We start from the raw sequence: 11751 nt of genomic DNA, 5'->3' as shown, positions 1-11751 counted from the left end.
GAAAAATCATCCATAAAGACTTCCATAATGTCGTCTATAAAGTCAGCGAAGATTGACATCATGCATCTTTGGAATGTTGCGGGAGCGTTGCATAGTCCAAATGGCATTCGTCGATAAGCGAATGTACCATAAGGGCATGTGAAGGTTATCTTCTCTTGGTCGTCAGGATGGATAGGAATTTGAAAGAATCCTGAATAACCGTCTAGATAACAGAAGTGGGAATGCTTAGCCAATCGTTCAAGCATTTGATCAATGAAAGGTAGAGGAAAATGATCATTTCAAGTGGTTTTGTTTAGTTTTCTATAATCGATTCACATTCTACTTCCGGTCACAACTCTTTGTGCTATAGATTCACCCTTCTCGTTCTTAACAACTATAACACCCCCTTTCTTGGGTACTACATGAACGAGGCTAACCCATTGACTATCAGAGATCGGGTATATGATTCCAGCATCTAATAACTTCTTTACTTCATTCTTGACTAAAGTACTTAAGATTGGGTTGATCCTTCTCTGGTGTTATCTAGAGGTTTTACAATCTTCCTCTAGCATAATGTGATGCATACAGATAGAAGGACTTATTCCTTTTAGGTCAGTGATGTTGTAGCCTAACGCAATTGGATATTTTCTTAAGACTTCTAGTAACTTTTCAGTTTCCATCTGTCCTAAGTCAGCTTTGACTATTACTGGTCTTTTGAGTTCAGTGTCTAGCAATTCGTATCTTAGGTTCTTTGGTAGTGTTTTTAATTCCAAGTATGGTTTCTTCGGGAATGGCATGTGGTTGGGTGTAAGTGCTAAGCATTCACTTAGACTGTCATTTTGGTATGGTTCCCGCCAATTATCATCTTCAAAGATTGGAGGGATTTGGATTTTCATTATATCAGAATATATGGTTTCTTGCCTCTCCATCTCTCTTACACACTCGTCTATGACATCAAGTAGATAACATGCATCGTCTATAGATGGCGCTTGTAAGAATTGTGTCAAGATGAATTCAACCTTTTCTTCTCCAACTTTGAATGTTAGCTTACCTCTTTTTACGTCTATTATGGCTCCGGCGGTAGCTAAGAATGGCCTTCCTAATATAATAGGTGTACTGGCATCTTCTTTCATGTCCATGATTTTGAAGTCTGTAGGAATGTAGAATTGTCCCTCACGTACTGGGACATTCTCTAGTATACTAACATGATATTTGATTGAGCGGTCAGCTAGTTGAACAGACATCTTGGTTGGTCTTAGTTCTCCCATGTTGAGCCTTTTATAGATGGTTAAGGGTATTACACTAATGCTGGCTCCTAGGTCGCATAGAGCTTTGTCTATGACGAACTTTCCAATGACACAGGGTATGGAGAAACTACATGGGTATTTTAGTTTGGGAGGCATGTTATTTTGGATTATTGCGCTACACTCAGCAGTAAGTGTAACTGTTTAATTATCCTCGATCTTTTTCTTATTGGATAAGATCTCTTTAAGAAACTTGGCATATGAGGGCATTTGTGTGATGGCTTCTGTAAAGGGAATTGTAATGTTTAGTTGCTTCAGAAGTTCAACAAATTTCCTAAATTGCCCTACAGTTTTAGAATTTGCGAGTCTTTGAGGATACATAATGGGTGGTTTATAAGGTGGTGGAGGCACATAAGGTTTTTCTTTCTCTTCAGCCTTTCGGGTATTATCTTCCTTCTCCTTCGGTTCACTTACCTTCTCAGTTGTTGTTTTGTCTGGTTTTTGGTACATGGCAGAATTTTGGAGTCTTGGATCTACGAGTCCGTCTAGTTCTTTTCCACTCCTCAATATAACGGCATTTGCATGTCCTTTTGGATTAGGTTGCAGCTGTCTAGGAAATGTGCCAGCGGGAGCGGCAGTAAATGCTTGTTGTCGAGCCACTTGTGAAATCTGTGTTTCAAGCATTTTGTTGTGGATGGCTAAGGCGTCTACTTTGCTCGCTAATTGTTTAAGTTGCTCACTAGTATGTATGTTTTGGTTCAAGAAGTCTTTGTTTGTTTGAGCTTGGGTAGCTATGAAGCTTTCCATCATTAGTTCAAGGTTGGACTTCCTAGGCATGTTAGGAGCATTATTAGCTGGCTTTTGATATCCAGGCGGAACAGCGGGTGCTTGGCCAGGTGCATAAAGGGCGTTGTTATTCTTATACGAAAAATTGGGATGGTTTTTCCGACCTGAGTTGTATGTATTCGAATAAGGGTTTCCTTGTGTGTAATTCACTTGATCGGTCGGGACTCCTGCCAATATCTGACATTCTGGTGCAGTGTGTCCAGGAGTTCCAAATAACTCACAGTTGGGAGTCACGGCAGCCACGGTGGCTGCGGGTGGTATGGTCAAGTTGTCTAACTTTTGAACAAGGGCATCTACCTTTGCATGGACGTGGTCAAGGCTACTGATTTTGTACATTCCACTTTTTGTTTGGGACTTTTCTATTGGAGTTCTTTCACCTCCCCATTGGCAATGGTTTTGGGCCATGTTTTCAATGAGTTGATAGGCTTCGTTGTATGGCTTGTCCATAAGTGCACCGCCCGCGGCAGAGTTTACTGTCAGTCTTGTGTTATACAGAAGCCCATTGTAAAATGTGTGAATGATCACCCAGTCTTCAAGACCGTGATGTGGACATATCCTCATCATGTCTTTGTATCTCTCCCATGCATCGTAGAGAGATTCTACATCCTTTTGTCGAAATCCGTTGATTTGAGCTCTTAGCATAGCAGTTTTGCTTGGCGAAAAATATCGGGATAAGAAAAAGTTCTTCAGTTCTTCCCATGTTGTAACTGAGTTGGATGGCAAGGATTGCAACCAAGCCCAAGCTCTGTCTCTTAGAGAGAAAGGAAAGAGGCGTAGTCTTATCGCATCTTGAGATACACCATTCGCCTTCACAGTGTCTGCATACTGCACAAACTTGGTCAAATGTTCATTAGGGTCGTCCGTAGGATTTCCAGCAAATTGATGTTGTTGGACGACTGATAATAATGAGGGTTTCAGCTCGAAATCGTTTCGATTGATAGTAGGGGCAGCAATGCCGCTGTGAGGTTCTTGTCGGGACGGGGTAGCGTAGAACTTAAGAGGATGATTATGTGGTTCCATTGTAGCCATGGTTGGTTTTTCAACTGGTTCAGCAGTAGGAAAGAAGATATCGGGAATATTGTACCTTCGTTGGTACTCTAGTATTCGGCATCTTAAATATAAGAAACGCTCTAATTCTGCGATTGGTGGTGCTAAGTTGTCGCCTTGTGAGCGAGTACTTGGCATACAATCGGGGGAAATAAGGGAAAGGAGATTAGTTTTTGCCTTAGTCTATACTGTGCAACGAAAGAATCACACTATTTGACTATGTTAGGTCCCCGGCAACGATGCCAAAAACTTGATACGTCTTATGACTGTATATAGAATATAGTCTATCGGGTACTTGGCTGCAAGTGCACAGTCTAGTCGTTTTAGTTTTAAAAGATATCGAACCCACAGGGACCGATGGTCAAACTAATGCTACCGACGTTATTATGTTTACCTAAGACAATGATTCTCAGAAGTTTGGTTGAAGAAAATTAAATCTAAGGGAAGTTAAGTTTTAAGAAAATATTAATAGGAGGATATCAGTATGCAACACATTAATCGTCAGGGATTCAATAAGTCACCGGTGTATAATTTAAGTACCATCTTTCAGTAGAAAATACTTATTTAAAAGGCTTTATTTCACACTCTCGTGATTGTTGATTCAGACTATACCTTTAAGTCAGAATGTATGCTCTCGCTGTCCCATTTGAAGTTAAAAATACTTTTTGAAAATAAATAAGTTCTAATTGCTTTTAAAGTGCTCTCGCTGTTTTTAAAATCAAAGCCTAGTTTTGACTATCCAGTTCGACCCTCACGCTCTCGCGATTGTCGGTTCTCACCTTAGTTAATTTCTCACTCTCGTGGCAAAATCGTATTAAATAGCTTCTCACTCTTGTGACAAAGTTAATTAAATTTAAATTTAAAAACCACAACCAAAAAGATTGTTTGAGGAAAGAAGTTTTACACCGATTATTATTAAATTCCTTCTAATTAAATGGTTTACATACCGATACCGGTAGTTTAGTCGGGCATGTTAGATAACGCAAACACAGACGAGCATAAACAGATCAACAATATAACAAACATGATTATAATAATAATAAAGCAATAACAATAATAATTGAATAAAAACCTGGAGATTGGATTAATAGAATATGCTGAATCTTGAAGTACTTGAGCAGTCCTCCACAGGTCGGTAGGATTCCGCTTCTTCGAAATAATTGCTTAAACTAAATTAAATAAATTTGCAGTAGTTCCCCAGTGTAGGAAACTAATACTTTGGCTAAATGAAAAACGGAAAGGGAAAGGGAAAATCAAAGCTCTGAACGGTAAAAGAAAACAATGTTGCTGAAGAAAAATAAAAGAAAAACAGAATTGTTGTGGAAAAATAAAATGCAGAGAAATGTCTTGAAAGCTAGCTTTAGAGAGGAAAATTAAGCGTGCCCGTAGGTTTCCAACTTCCATCCTTTTATGTTCTCCATTTGGTCTTGGCAGTTGAGAGAAATAAGGGTGACTTGGTTGAGTGAGAAATCCACGGGAAAGTGGCTGAGGAACGAGAAATAAGGGTCGTGTGGATCACTTCTGTTGACAGATTCAATGCGCTGATTTTGGCCTTGTGATAGTCGTGATGGGCATGTGACGGTCGTGACACCCAGGGCATGACAGGCTTTGTGACGGTCGTCACATGCACATAATTTGTATTCTCTGCTTTTCTACTGTTTTCTCTTCTGTTTCTTCTTCTTTTCCTTCTTTTTCTATACTTTGCTCATTTAAGCATGGGAATTGAAATACCTGCAAAAATAACTCGAACACTTGCGGAATAATCGGAATATAAATGAAAGTGGTACAATTTTTGAGTGTAAATCAAGGAAATATACGATGTATTTTCGCGTTATCATCCAGCAATCAAAGCATATCGGTGATTCCTCCGGTTTCTGATTTGGTTCGATTTTAAACATTGATTTTTTTTGGAACATATCAAATATAATGCATTTTATTCATAAAAGAGTAGTGATACATGTTTTCTTTAAACTCAAACTATAATTTGAATAATTGTAGTAATTAGCTGGACTCATATAGCCAACGTCTATTATTTTATCTGACAATTGTCATAATTGACACTTTCAAAGAAATTAAAAAAATATGTAATAAATGAAAAGATTTTTTTTACCAAACCTAATTATTAATTATTAGTGTACTAATTATTTGGTTTGTCTTATATTAATTTTTAGTATACTAATTATTATTGTATCTAGTTATTAATATAAAGTGAAAATTATAAGTGTACTAATTTTTTATGTAATTAATTTTTTTACCAGATCTCATTATTAATTATTAGTGTACTAATTATTAATATAAAGTGAGAAAATAATAAATATAAAGTATTAATTATTCTGTATGTCTTATAAAAAGTGTTCTATTTTCACTTTTTATTTGTCTCAAAGTAAATGTCTCTTTACAATATCAATACAAGATTTATTTTATTTTTTCACTATTATATCCTTATTTATTAACTTTCACTTTATTCAACGATCCAATTTGAAATTGCAGTCGTCGTCGATATCACTTTTAATTTTGATTATTTGCCTTTTTGTGTGCATAATGTTTGATTTATCGCGTGTTTGTACTCTTCTCTATTTATTAGAATTTATTTTCATTATTGTTGTAACCTTGTTATCATAATTCACTTGGAACAATATGTTGTATTAATATTCATTCGCTTCGGCTATTTAGTAATTCTACCTTTAAGAAACCACTTGACTTATTGACTTAGTTGTTATAGTCAATGTTTGTGTCCATTTTAGCCTAGCAATTGATTTTATGTCAAAATTATAAGTGTTGCTTTAATTATAAGTCATAAAACTTGAATCAAAGCTACAAGATTGTGTGATTTAAACCATACATATATGTGAGTCGAATCATAGAGCATCATGTAAGGTGGGATTTGGTTCTGCTTCATTTGAGTCGAATCATGGCAAGGTGTGATTCGAATCACAATCTTTCTTGAGTCAAATCATGAAGTATACATGACTCTAAGCATGGCATGTGTCCCCTCTTTCCAACCTATGATTCAATTTGATTATATCTTTGATTTGAATCATTACTTAATAATTTGATTAAAAACCCTTAAATTAAGTCAGTAGATAGTAACATTCCCAAGAGTGCGTGTCTACACTCTTTCACCATTATTAATCTTTCTCCTTTTTGTCATGAGTGTGTGTGTGTGTCACCTTAGAGTGATAAAAACTCAGAAAAAGTGTGAGAAATCAGAACTCTTGAGTTGTTGTTATTCTTATGTTCTTGTTTAAGACCAAGAAACTCAGAGAAAGTGAATAGGATTTGATCAATAAAGTGATAGGGTTGATCAATCTTAGAACAACCATCAAAGAACAAAATAAACTCATTTTTTCCAAGAACCTTTAGAGAACCTGGTTTTGTTCTTCATTTACCAACACCTAAATTCCTTGTTGATGCCTTGTGATTAACCTCCTAGAATGTGGATCGTGTGAATGTTAGTGTTAGACGATAGGCTTAGATCTAGAGGGGGTGAATAGATCCCGTGTAAAAACTTTGACAAAAATTAGTTTTAAAATTTTATGGCACGGAAGCAAGTTAAAATATCCTGGATCAAAATCGTCTAACCGAACTTGCCATCAAAAAGCTCGGATATGCGTAGTAGTGACAATGGTATGATAATGAATCACAAATTTACCAAACACAATTAGTCACAACTAGTTGAATGCAAAGCAACAAGGATAGTCTACTTCCAATGATAATTCACACAAAAAATCAATTGAGACAATTTGTCGAACACCTAGTATGCAATCGATATTGTTTGGAATTTTATGTGGTATTGTTGATCTTAAAACCCAATCACAACCTAAGGAATTGTGATCAACTCAACAACACAAATTTCAAAATGTAATAAAAAATAATATCCAAATAACTTGATTGCACGATTGATGAAATCGATAATTTGCAAATCAAAAATAAAAGATATATATATATATATATATATATATATATATATATATATATATATATATATATATATATATATATATATATATATATATATATATATATATATATATATATAGATAGAGAGAGAGAGAGAGAGAGAGAGAGAGAGAGAGAGAGAGAGAGAGAGAGAGAGAGAGAGAGAGAGAGAGAGAGAGAGAGTACATAATGATTTGCTTAGGCAGTTCCCTAATGGGACTTTAATCCAAAACATAATTAAAATAGAAAAAGAAACCCTAATGAGATTTCAAGACATAGCCAAGTGATTAAGAAAATTTCATGTACCTTTGAACTACCGAATCGATTGGGGACTCCTTCCAATCGATTGGAAAAAAAATTTGAACTAGGAAATCAATTGGATAAGGCTTAAATGATTCTCCAAACGATTAGTAGAACATCTTAATGACTTGTAACGACTTTGTATCCCTTCTTTCCTTTTAAACCTTTATTATAACAAATAATGTTTTTCATGACGAAGCTTTCACCTCGAACAATAAAAAACTGAGGTATAAAGTCAATGTGCACTATTTTTTATTATTTAAAAAATGAAAAATCATATTCCCTCGGATTTTCAAAACACCAAGCTGAAAAAATAACTCAGTACAAGCTTCAATTCCCCGCTATCACAATTTATGATTTTATTTGTTCATAAGTGTAAACAAAATGTTCAAACCTTTCGTTTTTCTATTTAACTGATGCATAAAATAATAAGATTTTACTATAAAAGCACTCATTAAACAAATTTTACCCTAATGCTTACTAATATGAAGCCACCCCAAACTCGCAAGCATCATTCTTTGGGATGGATTGCAAGACAGAAAAATCTTCAATATTCTTTTATCTTAAACAAAACAATTTTTTTCTGTCCTTGCAATCTATCTCACATAATGGTGTTGATATTGTCGTTTTTGTATTTTTGGAATAACCCTTAGTTAAAGAAGGGAGCTCAACATTTGAAGAGTACTCAGTTGATAAATTGCAAGTGCAGAAAATCATTCTTGTTTAAAAAAAATATTTTAAAGGGTATACAACAAAATTTGGATATCACCAAAGATTTCTTGTAAACAACGTATTTTAATATTCTATATAAACAATGTAATTTATAAAAAAAAATTATTCACCTCGATTTTATAATAAAACTGAAGTATTTAATAATCATATTTTACTATAAAAACATTCATTAAACAAATTTTATCCTAAGACTAACTTATATGTAGCCGCCCCAAAGAGATATTCGCAAACTCCATTTTACCCTAGAAATTTGTTGGAAGAGTTTTGATGAATATCTTTTAAAAGAGATATTCATCATTGTCCATTTGATTATGAGTTGCTATTTTAGATCTTTGGGATGAATTGAAAGTGCAGAAAACAAAAATTCTCATTCGGAAACAAATCTGTAGCATCTTGCATGGGACCTAGGCATGGAAAATAAAAATTGTCATTGCAAAACAAATTTTACAATGTATTTTTAATATTATGTGTAAATAATATAATTAAAAAAAATAGTTTATTCACCTCGATTTTCTTTGTGGTCGAGGGGATAGTTAAACATTTTTTTACTATATTCAATGCCCTTAAACAAATTTTTACCGTCCATTAAATGTTTATCAATGCTCAAGAATCTGCCATTAGTTATTCGCGTGAAACCTAAGGGACATCCATTATAAAATCACGGTGAATATTGAAAATCTAACCTATATGGAACATGAAGCGCTTGATACATAAAGACGTTTGAAAAAGTTCTCTAAGATGGATTGAAAGAGCATAAAATTACTTGGGTTTAAGGTTTGTTTTCTTAAATATTTATTTAATCATAAAATCATATATTTAAATATTAATTTTATTTATCTAACCCTTATTTTATTTTGCTTTAGAATCAAATAGATGCAAGATCCGTAGAGAATAATCTTGCACCCAACATTTGATCTTCCCCAAGATTCAATAATTCGAAGATCTAAAATCTAGATCTTCAGGAAATTTGATTTTTTATCAAGATCCCTAGGTAATTTTGTTTTTATCAAGATCCCTAGGAAATTTTATTTTTATTTTAATATTTTGTCTAAACAACGTAATATTATGGGTAAACAATGTAACAAATATTTTTTAAAAAAAGAAATAATCTTACCCCTTGATTTTCAAGATAAACCGAGATATAAGATACGCTTGTTTTAAAAATAATAAAAGTGTTGTTGTTGGGGTTCGAACTCATGTGCATATAACATTACCCCTCAGTTTTTAAATCACTAAGTTGATAAGTGACAACTTTTCATGACGTCCTTCGTTACCTCGTTACTGCAACCGAGGTAAAATGCATTTTGCATCCGATGTTAAAAGCACTTTTTGTAGTAGTGTTTTGTAAATAATTATTTTGAGGGTTGTCAATCGATTGGATCAAGATGTCAATCGATTGACTCATCAATTCTCCCCATAGAACATTTCCTTTCTTGGATTTTCCATCACCTATATAACGGAGGTTCTCCTCCCCTTCATTTCACGCCACTTTTCAAAGTTTTACATTTTCTTTGAAATTTATATTTATATTTTCTCTTTTTCTCTCTCTAGAAATATTTCTTCTATACTTAAATTGCATTGGTTCTTTTGAGTGAATTTTATTTGTGAGAAAAAGTTTGTAAGTAATAGTGCTATTGTTTTATCCTTGAGAGTGTGACACTCTTGAGAAATTAAGTTTGGTTCGTGAGATAAATCAATCATAAAATCTCTATTTTGGTTTCTTGAACTCTGCCAGAAAAGCTTTGTTTGGTTATTGAGGTAAGCCTGAAAATCTCTAATCGGTTCATTAGCTTAGTTTTTGGTTAAAGATATCTTGGTCCGGGATATGCCTATAAAAATCTTAAGATTAGATTTTGTTAAGGTTCATGGGGCAAACCTGTAAAAGCTCAAAGTTATCGTCAAAATCTCAAAAAGATCTCTTGGGGACAGAGGCCAACGTTCGATAAGACTTGAATAACTCTCTAATGCAATCTCTCTAACCTTTATCCTCTTTAATTTATGTTATTCACTTTTACTGTTTTTATTTATTTATGTTGTTTACACTACTTAAAAGAAATTACTAACATAATTTCAAGTAAAATTGAAAATATCACTAAAGTAATCGTAAGTTTTAATAGTACAATTCACCCTCTCGTGGTTGAAGTCCTTTTCCAACAAAATGGTCAAAGCCAAAACAATTCAAGTTAAAAATATGGAGTATGAAAAAAATATATCATATGTTGAAGGTGCATAAAGTCAGAATGATTAGGAATTGATATTTTTCACCAAATAGATCCAATGTTTGTAGAAGAGAAAGTATTTTCCTTGAAAAAGCTTTTAATTCTATAGAGGATCAAAATCGAGACCCAACAAAGAAGACCATAACATCTATTACGGTTCCAATAAGCCATGACACTTCAAGAATGATTAGAAACGTATTTGTGTAATCCTATGAAGACAAAGTCAAATTGGTTTCATTATTTTCTTTTCATTGAAAAATGACCATTTGTTAAGAAATGACCTTCTAACACTTTTCAACTTCTAGTGATTTCAACCCTCATGACCTATTGATAATATGGATAAGAAAATCCTTTTAAGATTTATTTATCCTTTGGGGGTAAAATAACCTTAAGGATATTTTTGTCAAATCAAGTGGATTTTCAATCGTGTGAACATGCGTGAAATTGTTCCTAATAAGTTTTATGACAAGTGTTTCAATTCTATCTCTCTTGCAAAGACGTTCCATTTTTATCCCATATTTGCATTTATTCATTTGTAGTCGTAAACCATTTTAATTATTATCATATTTCGTGGAAAAAACATTTAAAACTTAATATCACTCATCACGCCTCTACTCACGAACTCCTAGATAATTTTACGAGAGATTTTGTTTACATTCATAAAACAATCACTACACACTTGAAGCAACTTAAAGTTGTGTGATCATCTTGCGAATTTTGAAAATGTGGCTAAAAATGAGTTTAATCTCAAGGATGATATAATAACTCGAGAATAGGAATCCTATTTTTCGAATTTTGGGAAGGGCTATCTTTGTGAAGTTAGTGAGATAATTTTGGTTGTTTGTTGAATCTACTCTAGGAGATCACTTCCTCTACATTGAGGATTAGAGTCTCGATAAAGCAGGAGCACATTGGTCGAGACTTTTTTAAAATTATTTTGTAAATCAATTTTGAGAAATAATTTTGAAAAAAAAAACAAAAAAATATATTTGATTTATCTTATTTTTAAAAATTGTTTTAAAGTTTTATAATAATTCAAAATTATCATTAATAAAAAAGTGTAACATTTTTTTTGTTTTTTCTTCTTTCTAGTTTCCAAAATAAAAAACTAAAACCTTTAGAATCTATTTTTAATTTTTAATTTTAAAAGTCATAAATAAATAGTTTTCAAAAGTAATTTTATAAAATTAAATTATTCAACAAATTCTATTATTTTCAATTTTTTAAAATTAAAAATAATTTTACAAATCAAATGAAACAGACGTTTATTTTTCAAACAACCGAAAACATTAACAAAATTACTGATTTAAAAATCAAAGTTCAAAGTTTACCCCATGGTCCTTCTAGTATGTATAACTCCAAAAACTACATTTACGTATTACATCATTTTCGATAAAAAAAAAAAGAAGCAAAAGAACAAGATCAGAATTTGTTACTCAAATAAT

General features: G+C 33.0%; 1 non-coding gene across 1 annotated transcript; it reads left to right on the top strand.

Moving 5' to 3' along the window:
- Positions 1-2604: 2604 nt before the first annotated feature.
- Positions 2605-2711, top strand: LOC127077746 (small nucleolar RNA R71). The gene has a single exon (XR_007787522.1). It is a non-coding gene; the product is annotated as a small nucleolar RNA R71 (small nucleolar RNA).
- The last annotated feature ends 9040 nt before the right edge of the window (positions 2712-11751 follow it).

The sequence above is a fragment of the Lathyrus oleraceus genome, chromosome 4 (genome assembly GCF_024323335.1).
Source record: "Lathyrus oleraceus cultivar Zhongwan6 chromosome 4, CAAS_Psat_ZW6_1.0, whole genome shotgun sequence".
Taxonomy (NCBI): Eukaryota; Viridiplantae; Streptophyta; class Magnoliopsida; order Fabales; family Fabaceae; genus Lathyrus; species Lathyrus oleraceus.
Note: the sequence above shows the minus strand (reverse complement) of the source record. Positions and strands in the feature narration are given on the sequence as shown.